The 13,255-nt window shown below is 42.8% G+C and overlaps 1 long non-coding RNA gene across 2 annotated transcripts in view; it reads left to right on the top strand.

The window, feature by feature from the left end:
- Window positions 1-5,450: 5,450 nt before the first annotated feature.
- LOC139378795 (uncharacterized) overlaps window positions 5,451-13,255 on the top strand; it is a 201,084-nt gene continuing 193,279 nt past the window's right edge. Inside the window, exons 1-2 of one of the 2 annotated variants that reach the window (XR_011628329.1) lie at window positions 5,451-5,550; window positions 7,014-7,271. This is a non-coding gene — a long non-coding RNA (uncharacterized lncRNA). The remainder of the gene's footprint in view (window positions 5,551-7,013; window positions 7,272-13,255) is intronic. The other variant, XR_011628330.1, reaches the window with a different exon arrangement.

The raw sequence follows: 13,255 nt of genomic DNA on the forward strand, positions 1-13,255 counted from the left end.
TTTAGAAGTGCTCCTTTTAGGGAATGAAAATGGCGTACTGTACACTAGTCAATGTAGGGCATTAGTGTAAAGGCTACAAGGCCTGTATTGGTAAAACAGTGGTTGTTTATGATAGTTTATATGGGGAGTGATAAAATGGAAGATCCCACACTTTACACATTCTCACAGACATACTGTATAAGAAGTAGAAGTACCTTATATGGTCTATAACATTAGTCTGTGTATGAATATTTATTTAACCTTTATTTAACTAGGCAAGTCAGTTTAGAACAAATTCTTATTTACAATGACGGCCCTACCCCTGGCCAATATCTACCCTACCTATCGTTATAAATACGTCTCCTTTATAGTCCCTGGGAGGTGATGTTATAGTGGCATTACAAGGGTTATGGTATTCAGCAGTCAGCATGCATTCACCTCCTAGCTCCATGTCTGTCTCCCAGACAGTGCCTCCCCTCCCCCTTCCCCAGACAGCACAGTGTATTAGCGTGTGTGGGGGGGATGGGCCCTGGCTGGCTACATGCAAGGATGAGACATCCCAAATCAGCACAGCAAACAGGCTGGCCCTGTATTCACATTCAAGAGTCTCAAGAGTAGAATCAGTTTGACCTTTTAAGAGAGTAATGAATAAGATGACATGTACGGGAGGGTGGGTTAACCTGATCCTAGATCAGCACTCCTACTTCGAATACAGGCCCAGGCTTGTCTAATGAACACAACAGTCTCTCTCAGTTTCTAACCTGGTATTTATCACTATATTAATAACTACGCACTAAAAAGGCTGTGTTGAGTTCTAGAACCCTAATTAGAATGAACACTCTAATACATTACTTCAACCTAAGTGGTACGCTAGAATGGATATTGGGAATGGTCATTTTAAGGACTAAAACCTTGACAGAATCCCTCTCCATTCTGCATTCGAATCCTTCTAAGAAGCATACAATTAGCCACTTTATTAGCTAACCTGATAGTGGAAGTTAGTGCAGCTATCTCATACCTACCCTGCTGTAGCCCCCCCCTTCAGCTCAGCTGATTACAGAGAGGGAGGTGAATGAAGGTAGTGGCTCAGTAAAAACCCAGCAGGGGGGGGGGGGCTAGAGCCTCAGCCACCCCCTCTCCTCTCTTTGGGGGAAGGGGAGGATGTCAGGCTGGGAGAGAGGAAAGGCATGACTGCTGGGCTGCTTTCCGGGCTAGTGGGAGTAGAGAAATTACCCTGTGGAAATCACTGGATACTGGGGAGTATGGGGGATTTATATAGAGAGGAAATGTATTAAATTGGATTGTCAGTTAGGGTCTGAGTGGGTGTGTTTACTGTAATCTCTGCACATTTTATGTATTTATCTCGGCAAGTCAGTTCAGAACAAACTCTTATTTACAGTGACCGCCTACACCGGCCAAACCCGGACGACGCTGGGGCCAATTGTGCGGAGACCAATCACAGACGGTTGTGATACAGCCTGGATTCAAACCAGGGTGTCTGTAGTGACGCTTCTAGCACTGAGATGCAGTGCCTTAGACCGCTGCGCCACTCGGGAACCTCACCTGCTCCTTCATTGGTCCAAAGCCAAAAGATATATACGTTTCAACATCACTCTGGCTGTAAACTGCAGTAACCTGGCTTCCTTTCAGGTAACAAGTGTCACCCAGTAGCCATGCACTCACTCATATTACCAGTGGCCTACAAGGAAGGAAAAGACAGCGCATTGAATTGGGTTTGTTTGTTGTCATGATGATTTGTTGACGTCTGTCAATCTGTCCACCTCACCTTACTCACACCGAAAGTACTGTACTTATGGAAATGGAAAGACACGTCGTCATTTTAACTTCAATATGTTCTTCCGCAAACAAAAATGATCCACCTCTATATGCCTCTCCAGTCTTTCTCTACCAACCTCTAGATACACCAGCCAGACTGTTTCTACCTCTAGATACACCAGCCAGACTGTTTCTACCTCTAGATACACCAGCCAGACTGTTTCTACCTCTAGATACACCAGCCAGACTGTTTCTACCTCTAGATACACCAGCCAGACTGTTTCTACCTCTAGATACACCAGCCAGACTGTTTCTACCTCTAGATACACCAGCCAGACTGTTTCCATCTCTAGATACACCAGCCAGACTGTTTCTACCTCTAGATACACCAGCCAGACTGTTTCTACCTCTAGATACACCAGCCAGACTGTTTCTATCTCTAGATACACCAGCCAGACTGTTTCTACCTCTAGATACACCAGCCAGACTGTTTCTACCTCTATCTCGAGATACACCAGCTAGACTGTTTCTATCTCTAGATACACCAGCCAGACTGTGTTTATCTCTACCTCTAGATACACCAGCCAGACTGTTTCTACCTCCAGATACACCAGATGGACTGTTTCTACCTCTAGATACACCAGCCAGACTGTTTCTACCTCTATCTCGAGATACACCAGCTAGACTGTTTCTATCTCTAGATACACCAGCCAGACTGTGTCTATCTCTATCTCTAGATACACCAGCCAGACTGTGTCTATCTCTATCTCTAGATACACCAGCCAGTCTGTTTCTATCTCTAGATACACCAGCCAGACTGTTTCTACCTCCAGATACACCAGACGGACTGTTTCTACCTCTAGATACACCAGCCAGACTGTTTCTATCTCTAGATACGCCAGACGGACTGTTTCTACCTCTAGATACACCAGCCAGACTGTTTCTACCTCTATCTCGAGATACACCAGCTAGACTGTTTCTATCTCTAGATACACCAGCCAGACTGTGTCTATCTCTATCTCTAGATACACCAGCTAGTCTGTTTCTATCTCTAGATACACCAGCCAGACTGTTTCTACCTCCAGATACACCAGACGGACTGTTTCTACCTCTAGATACACCAGCCAGACTGTTTCTATCTCTAGATACGCCAGACGGACTGTTTCTACCTCTAGATACACCAGCCAGACTGTTTCTACCTCTATCTCGAGATACACCAGCTAGACTGTTTCTATCTCTAGATACACCAGCCAGACTGTGTCTATCTCTATCTCTAGATACACCAGCTAGTCTGTTTCTATCTCTAGATACACCAGCCAGACTGTTTCTATCTCTAGATACGCCAGACGGACTGTTTCTACCTCTAGATACACCAGCCAGACTGTTTCTACCTCTATCTCGAGATACACCAGCTAGACTGTTTCTATCTCTAGATACACCAGCCAGACTGTGTCTATCTCTATCTCTAGATACACCAGCAAGACTGTTTCTATCTCTACCTCTAGACACACCAGCCAGACTGTTTCTGTCTCTATCTCTAGATACACCATCCAGACTGTGTCTATCTCTATCTCTAGATACACCAGCCAGACTGTTTCTATCTCTACCTCTAGATACACCAGCCAGACTGTGTCTATCTCTATCTCTAGATACACCAGCCAGACTGTTTCTGTCTCTATCTCTAGATACACCAGCCAGACTGTGTCTATCTCTATCTCTAGATACACCAGCCAGACTGTTTCTATCTCTACCTCTAGATACACCAGCCAGACTGTTTCTATCACTATCTCTAGATACACCAGCCAGACTGTTTCTATCTCTATCTCTAGATACTACCAGACAGACTGTTTCTATCTCTACCAGTACTGCACTATAAAGGAAATAGAGTGCCATTTGGAGTCTGTGGGTTCTTCACAGGTTATGCTGGAAGGCAGTTCAGAACAAAGAACATGTTTTTTAGACTAGTGACTTGTTACACAGCGGGAGATCTTTTCAGACTACTGGTTTGACACAGCGGGAGATCTTTTCAGACTACTGGTTTGTTACACAGCGGGAGATCATTTCAGACTACTGGTTTGTTACACAGCGGGAGATCTTTTCAGACTACTGGTTTGTTACACAGCGGGAGATCATTTCAGACTACTGGTTTGTTACACAGCGGGAGATCTTTTCAGACTACTGGTTTGTTACACAGCGGGAGATCATTTCAGACTTCTGGTTTGTTACACAGCGGGAGATCTTTTCAGACTACTGACTTCAAACTACTGACTTGTTACACATTGGATATTTTCAAACTACTGGTTTGTTACACAGCAGGAGATCTTTTCAGACTCCTGGTTTGTTATCCAGGCTGTATCACATCCGACCATGATCGGGAGTCCCATAGGGCGGCGCACAATTGGCCCAGTGTTGTCCGGGTTTGGCCGGGGTAGGCCGTCATTGTAAATAATAATTTTCTCTTAACTGACTTGCCTAGTTAAAATGAAGGTATTATACAGTAATCGTTAAAAAGTATTACTTAAAAATCTTACAATGTGATTTTCAGGATTTTTGTTTTAGATTCCATCTCTCACAGTTGAAGTGTACCTATGATAAAAATGACAGACCTCTACATGCTTTGTAGGAAAACCTGCAAAATCGGCAGTGTATCAAATACTTGTTCTCCCCACTGTAGATATAATTGTTACACAGTGGGTGATGTTCCTGTGCTTTCAATACTCAAGTTCATGGTTGAAGATTTCACGATGCTTATCTTGCTCTTCTTTGAATACTTGTTTAGTCTCCTCAACAGTAAATACACAGTTAATACAATTAATTGAGGGCATAGTGTTGATTTAGAATCAAATGGATTTGTGTTTGTTAGAGTGGCAGGCAGCCTAGTGGTTAAGAATGTTGGGCCAGTAACTGAAAGGTTGCTAGTTCGAATTGCTGGTCTGACTAGATTAAAAATCTGTCGATGTGCCCTTGAGCAAGGCACTTAACCCGAATTGCTCGTGTAAGTCACTCTGGATAAGGGTGTCTGCTAAATGTAAACATGTATTTCAAACTTTGTATGTTATTTATTCCTAAAAAGTAAGAATGTTGAGGATGAATATGGTGAATTTTGGAAGCTCTGCACAGAGACAGGACAAGCTAAGGCTTTGTAGATCAATAGTTGTATTATTAAAAAAATATGTATTATATAATATAACTATTATATTTTATAAAAGCTTTTAATCTTTGAGACTAGAAGATGTTCCTTCGTCTTATTCATAACAAACATTAATAAAGCTTCATATACTAACCAACGAAGCCTTATAATCTCTCTCAGCTTCTCTATTGTTAGAAAAGTTCACTCCTTTTATTTGAATGGTATAAAGACAACAAGTCCATATTAAAGCTGTTATTAAATGTCCAGTTATAGCAGTCATCAGAGTTGTCCCTAAATTATGTGGGAGAGGGACGGCCAGACAAGGACAGACAGTGAGGTCTCTGGACAAAGAGTTACCGAAGTAACGGTCTATAATGGAAATATACCGTCTTTGCGTAAAATAGCTGGAAAAATAAAAATCTAATAATAATTGAGTAATATGTTGTTAGTGTTAATCTTATGAATATACTGTACCTATGATGTTGCTTTCTTTGTTGTTGTTTAGTATTATTTAGAGGGCGGGACTGAAACTGGAATGAACAAGGCGCGGCCAAGATTCCCCTTCACACGTGCAGACAAAGAGCGCCAACAACACAACCCAAATATGCCCTTTTAAACTTTTACAAACGAAACGGACGACTTCCACGAACATAGGAAATGCAACGGTAAGTTGGTTTTAAAGTGAATGTTATGCCATGTGTTGTTTTTGATGAGATTTTTATTAGATTTAATTACAATATAAAAAGTTGCTGATAGTTGGTGCGTCAGCTCGCAAAGTTGAAAGCACAAAGCGCGAGAGGAGCGTTCCTTTGTCTGATGCAGCGCAGAGACCGGAGAGAGAGAGAGAGAGAGAGAGCATGGATGCTTTCAAATGTACTTATATCCTCCCTAAATAACTCGTTAATTATTGACATATATAAACGATATGGATCGAAGTTTGTAGTTGTTTCGTGGTGTTTATCTCAAGGGGATGGGTTGAAGGAGACAAAGCTGTCAAAAGTTGGATGGTGAGGGAAGTTGGAAAGAGAATTACGCGCGTGACGACGAACTTTCTTTTTAATGATAAATGTTTGGATAAAATACACGTTTGAATGACAAATTCGTTAACCTATTTATATAAATAATTACATTGTGAAGTTCAGAGTGTGATATGGACACTTTTTGTTGTTGTGGAGAATTGAGAACAGTACAATCAGGTGCTTGTACGCTTCTCTATTTGGATAACCTAATAGCTGAAACAAGACTAAATGGAATATTTTACAGTCTTCTATTATGGTTCCAGAACGCAACAACGAATACAGGCGGATTGCAGTCCTGGTAGTTTAGGGAGTGAGCATGGAGCAACAGGTATAAGACACAGCACAGTAAGTCGGTGTGGTAGACTCTTTGTTACGTTCCCTTTGTTCTGTTCCATATTCACCAAAAAGGAGCGAATACAAGAATGCGACAAGAAAGTAGAAAATAAGCCTTAATTGACTTCAGAAAAGTGATAAACTATTGGAAATAATTGATTGCGGAGGTTTTAATGCCTTTTATAAGTGGTTATGAAGGGAAACGTACACATTTATGGATGCAAATGTATACGAATGTCTCTCTTTTTTCAGCACCCATAGAATAGACTAAATATATATATATATATTTTTTTTTTATCATATTGGGTTTTTCAAAAATTACTTGAAACTTCTAGTCTAAATTAATGCTTTATACCACCCCAAGTTGCAAAACGAATATTCTAGCAATCTTGTTCTGAAACCATGGAAACTTCTGTTCTAATTTGATGGCCATGGAATTCTCCGGTTTTACTCGTCTTTAACATGCGGCGTGTGTTCCTTAATCTACACTCATTATAAAACACTGAATAACGTTTTAAAATACATTTTTATTGAACTTGTTGAGGATTATCTAAGTAAATACGATAGTATAGTTTGCATACGTCTAAATGTATTTTTTTGTTAGCCTTATTTTATTCGTTTCATCGACCACTTTGCTGGACTGTTAAAAACAAGCCAAAATATGTCTGCCAGTGTTTATCACTAACTTTTCTATCGTTTCAAACTCGATTCTTCTGCCCAAACTGTCAGTAATACAGAGGCCCTCCATAACTTTGATTTTCCTCTGCTATCCTCAGGTGGAATGAAACCTGTTTAATTTGAAAAGCTTTTCTTTTTCGGGAGGCCTGCATTGGGAAAAAGTACCTTGGAGCCGTACCTTTACAACAGGAGTTTAGCTGCAGGACCTCTGAATAACCATCTACACTGTGGCGGATTTACCCGCGACCTGTACCGGACTCATGGAATCGAAATTGGATTATATCTTCCGGCGCACATCACAACAAAGGCTTTCCAAATTGGATAGGCGTCTCATCGGACCCTCAAGGACAACATGGGTAGGTTAGCCCGCTTCCACAGCAATTTCTTCAGGGAAGACTTGTGGAGTGACGCTTGTTTCCTAATTTGGTGCACAACATCCCATCCTAAAACTAAGTTGCACTTGCAGTGCGTATTTCAGAGTTGAAATGCATATTTCAGCGTTGCAGGGCGTATTTCAGCGTTGCAGTGCATATTTCAGCGTTGCAGGGCATATTTCAGCGTTGCAGGGCATATTTCAGCGTTGCAGGGCATATTTCATAGTTGTAGTGTGTATTTGAGAGTTTCAATGTGCATTCCAGAGTTGCAGGGCGTAAATTGGTGTGGTTGGTTTAGACTTGGCGGTGTTTAGACTGTTATTACCTCGTTTACGTCTTAGGCGACAACATGTGTTTTATTAAAATGTTTGATTTATTTATGTTCTGTTGAAATTGCATAGTTAAGTTGATAAAGTTAGAATTTGTTTTCAAACCAGCGTGTTGTCTTTGTTTACAAAAGCCATGTGACGGCCAGTTAAATGATTTATCCGGTGAACTATGTTTTTTCAGCAAGGCTGAAGCTGGACAGCGTCCCTGCAATGTGGGGGAGGGGGTTGGGGATTGAACGATGATGTTGCGCATTGAGGGCCTTGTATATGATTACATTGACTGATTTGCACGCATCTGTTCACATTGCTGGCATTTATAGATGACGTTATTACATTTATTATCCACCAGACAGTTCGCCTGGAGAGAGAAAGAGAGAGAGAGAGAGGGAGAAGTTACCTCACTATACAACCCTCATCCTCAATGATGTCATTGAGAGCCAATGAAAAGACGCGAGGGGGGGGGGGGCTCTTCGTAGAATTCAGGCAAAGCCCCCGCCCCCTACGGCGCTCATGGAACCACACATGCACACACCGTGTTGCCATAGTAGTAGTCGGCAGTATCACATTTTTGCCACACTGCATTGCGATAAAGTGGGGGAGAATAGGCTACACGAAGCACGTGCCGGTTATAAGGCTGTTTCCGTTACAGCTTCTGCTTGTTGTAAAATGCCGTTGGGGATTTTTGTCTTTTATTAGATTAAATAAAGTAGAGAGCATTTTTGAAAAGGCCTATGATTAACATTTATTTGGAACATTTTCCCCCAGTTTTGTGTCTTTTAGTGAATTGGATTCTCTTTCACAGTCAATACAAATTATTAAATTAGCAATTTGAAATAACCTGATGTTGTCCTTTGGTGGTGGTTGTTTCTGTTTTCAAACCTCCACCCACAGAGCCTGAAGCCTAGCAGCCATGTCAGGAGACAGTCACAGAGTGCACTGCAGACTGCAGAGTAGAAATGAACCACATGCGGCCTCTATCTATTAACAGACACCTCTGAGCAGGGGCCAATAAGCTCACAGTGGAGTAGTGGCCATACCATGATGTCATCTTACATCATCTCATACAGTGGGCTGTGCTGTGCCTCATCATTTTGCCTTAGCATCTCTCTCTCTCTCTGTCTCTCTCTGTCTCTCTCTCCCTGTCTCTCTCTGTCTCTCTCTCTCTCTCTGTGTCTCTCTCTCTCTCTCTCTCTCTCTCTCTCTCTGTCTCTCTCTGTCTCTCTGTCTCTGTCTCTTTCTGTCTCTCTGTCTCTCTCTCTCTGTCTCTCTCTCTCTCTCTCTCTCTCTGTCTCTCTGTCTCTCTGTCTCTCTCTCTCTCTCTGTCTCTCTCTCTCTCCTCTTCCTCTTCCTCTTATTTTTCTCCTTTATAACAGTACACATCTATAAGCAGGATATAGACATTTAGTAGTTATAGATATACTGACAAGGTATAGTAGCTATACTGCTACACATTAGGGCCAGCATTACCGATGGCTGTGACAGCTACTACCTCTGAGATACACAATACTGACAGGGTATAGAGGCTATACTGCTACACATTAGGGCCAGCATTACCAATGGCTGTGACAGCTACTACCTCTGAGATACACAATACTGACAGGGTATAGAGGCTATACTGCTACACATTAGGGCCAGCATTACCGATGGCTGTGACAGCTACTACCTCTGAGATACACAATACTGACAGGGTATAGAGGCTATACTGCTACACATTAGGGCCAGCATTACCGATGGCTGTGACAGCTACTACCTCTGAGATACACAATACTGACAGGGTATAGAGGCTATACTGCTACACATTAGGGCCAGCATTACCGATGGCTGTGACAGCTACTACCTCTGAGATACACAATACTGACAGGGTATAGAGGCTATACTGCTACACATTAGGGCCAGCATTACCGATGGCTGTGACAGCTACTACCTCTGAGATACACAATACTGACAGGGTATAGAGGCTATACTGCTACACATTAGGGCCAGCATTACCGATGGCTGTGACAGCTACTACCTCTGAGATACACAATACTGACAGGGTATAGAGGATATACTGCTACACATTAGGGCCAGCATTACCGATGGCTGTGACAGCTACTACCTCTGAGATACACAATACTGACAAGGTATAGAGGATATACTGCTACACATTAGGGCCAGCATTACCGATGGCTGTGACAGCTACTACCTCTGAGATACACAATACTGACAGGGTATAGAGGCTATACTGCTACACATTAGGGCCAGCATTACCGATGGCTGTGACAGCTACTACCTCTGAGATACACAATACTGACAGGGTATAGAGGATATACTGCTACACATTAGGGCCAGCATTACCAATGGCTGTGACAGCTACTACCTCTGAGATACACAATACTGACAGGGTATAGAGGCTATACTGCTACACATTAGGGCCAGCATTACCGATGGCTGTGACAGCTACTACCTCTGAGAGCAGAGTGAGTCTCTGTAGTCTATAAAACATGTCAGGCATTGTTTTCCTTGTGTGTGCCTGTGGCACGGAGATAACTGAGGATGTTCAGCCTGCATGTGTATGTTTTTTGCTGTGCGTGTGTATGTGTGTGTACCTGTGTGGGTATGTGTGTGTCAGTCCTGTGTGTGTGTGTGTCTGTGTGTGTGTGTGTGTGTGTGTACCTGTTCGTGTGTGTCAGTCCTGTGTGTCAGTCCTGTGTGTGTGTGTACCTGTGTGGGTATGTGTGTGTCAGTCCTGTGTGTGTGTGTGTCTGTGTGTGTGTGTGTGTGTGTGTGTGTACCTGTGTGTGTGTGTCAGTCCTGTGTGTCAGTCCTGTGTGTGTGTGTGTGTGTCTGTGTGTGTGTGTACCTGTGTGTGTACCTGTGTGTGTACCTGTGTGTGTATGTGTGTGTGTACCTGTGTGGGTATGTGTGTGTCAGTCCTGTGTGTGTGTGTGTCTGTGTGTGTGTGTGTGTGTGTACCTGTGTGTGTGTGTCAGTCCTGTGTGTCAGTCCTGTGTGTGTGTGTGTGTCTGTGTGTGTGTGTACCTGTGTGTGTACCTGTGTGTGTATGTGTGTGTGTACCTGTGTTTGTACGTGTGTGTCAGTCCTGTGTGTGTGTGTGTGTGTGTGTGTGTGAATGTGCTAGAGCAGGGGTGTCAAAGTCAAATGGACGGAGGGCCAAATAAAAAAATCAGCTACAAGACGAGGGCCGGACTGTTCGAATGTTCATTGAAAAATTTTTAAATGACGCATATAGTCTAGTGAACCTAATTGAACCTACTGAAAACCTAACAAATATATTACAATATGATCAGATAAATAAAGCAATATTTTCTTATGGCTCTGTCAGTAATCTTTAATTTTCAACAGACACAAAAGACAAATTTCCTTTATATAAATATCCCCATAACATGAACATTAAATGAAAGAAACCGGTATTCAAGGCACCATCAGTAGACTATATTTTCTATTTTAGCAAAAGTGGGCTAAATTTACTTCAAAGAAAAAACAATAATAGCAATTTTCTATCATCCACTCAACTGAAATATTTTTAAAATATAATTGGATTGAAATACAAAAAAATAAAGTGCAAAAATCTATTAATCAAAAACAACACTTTGTTTAAGGAGAAGTAACATGCAGTGAAAACAAATATTAAATTTTAACTTTTAAACTTGAACTGAGTAAAAACTCTAAATATGTGATTGCACAGTAATGTTCACTTGTTTGAGGTTGAGGGTGATACTTGGTGGTGTCCCATCTTTTCCACAAGTTCATCAATGTTCGGGGTAAGGCTCTGAGCTGAAGAAATCCTCAGAATTGAGTGGAGGTGTTCAGCAGTAAGTCGACTTCTGTGTGATGTTTTGTTCAGGTTCATCAAAGAAAACAGTTGTTCACACAGGTATGTGCTGCCAAACATAGACAACGTTTGAGCAGCCTGGATGCGCAGCTGGGGCATTGTGCCGGGGAGGAAACGGGCGAACTCCGCAGCACCCACTGCCGCATATTTTGCCCTCAGTGCATCATTGCATTGGAGGTCAATCAACTCCATTTGGAGGTTTGGTGGTGAGCTTTCCACGTCAACAGCAAATGGGTTACCGAGCAGTTCCAACCTGCTTTTTTGTGCTTCAAAGTCAGCAAATCGGCGTCGAAAGTCAGCGGCAAGCATACCTATTTTATCAGCCAACTGTGTGCTCGGGAACGCACTGGTAGAGAGCTTCTCTTTCATGGTCTGGCAGCTGGGAAAGTGGCTCAAATTTTCTTTCCGCATCTGCGTCTCCCACAGAGTCAGTTTGGTTTTAAATGCCTTCACTGTACTGTACATATCAGAGATGACACGATCCCGACCCTGCAGCTGCAAGTTTATTGCATTCAGATGACTCGTAATGTCACACAGAAAAGCCATTTCACACAGAAACATTTCGTCTCGGAGTTGTGTTGTGTCTTTCCCTTTGCTGTCCAAGAACAGACAAATCTCCTCACGAAGCTCGAAACATCTTTGAAGCACCTTTCCCTGGCTTAGCCATCGCACCTCTGTGTGATAAGGCAAATCACCATGCTCCGTTTCTAACTCCGTCAGAAATGCCTTGAACTGGCGGTGATTCAAACCTTTGGCTCTGATAAAGTTAACTGTGCGCGTGATGATGCTCATTACATGCTCCATTTTCAAGGCTTTACCGCACAACGCTTCCTGGTGTATGATACAATGATAAGCTGTCAGCTCACCTGTCGCGTTTTCCTCTTGCATCTTTTCCCGTATCTTCGCCACCAGTCCGCTCCTGTGTCCACACATCGCAGGTGCTCCGTCGGTTGTCAAACCCACGAGTTTTTCCCAAGGCAGCTCCATCTCATTTACACATCTTGACACCTCTTCATACAAATCATGCCCCGTAGTTGTGCCATGCATAGGACGTAAAGCCAAAAACTCCTCTGTCACGCTTAGGTTGGAGTCCACTCCGCGGATGAAAATTGACAACTGGGCAATGTCAGAAATGTCGGTGCTCTCATCCACAGCCAAGGAATATGCAATAAAATCTTTTCCCTTTTTCACAAGCTGCTCTTTTAGATTGATGGACAACTGGTCTACTCTCTCGGCAATGGTGTTTCTGCTCAGACTCACATTTAAAAAGAGTTGCCTTTTTTCTGGGCAAACTTCGTCACAAACTTTAATCATGCAGTTTTTGATGAAATCCCCCTCCGTAAATGGCCGGGCTGATTTAGCGATCTCTTCTGCCAAAATAAAACTGGCCTTGACAGTTGCGTCCGCGTGTGTGTCCGCGTGTTTCGTTTCATAATGTCGTCTCAGATTATACTCTTTCAGTACCGCCACACTTTCTCCACACAGAAGACACACAGGTTTTCCAGCTACCTTCGTGAACATATACTCCGACTCCCACCTTGTTTGAAACCCCCGGTTCTCAGTATCCACCTTCCGTTTTGCCATTTTTGATGGGTATCTGAAAGTTAATTTTACTGTGATGCTGACGACTGCTGTGCCAATAAATATTGAAATGAAGCAGCCTACTGCTCGGTGCGTCACCTTTGCATTGTGGGAAATGTAGTATTGGTGCGTGTAAAAGATCTGCGGGCTGCCGGCTTGCTGCGGGCCGGTTCTAATAATAAATCAAGATCATCCCAGGGGCCGTAAAAAACCTTCTTGCG

The sequence above is a fragment of the Oncorhynchus clarkii genome, chromosome 2, assembly GCF_045791955.1.
Source record: "Oncorhynchus clarkii lewisi isolate Uvic-CL-2024 chromosome 2, UVic_Ocla_1.0, whole genome shotgun sequence".
Lineage (NCBI taxonomy): Eukaryota > Metazoa > Chordata > Actinopteri > Salmoniformes > Salmonidae > Oncorhynchus > Oncorhynchus clarkii.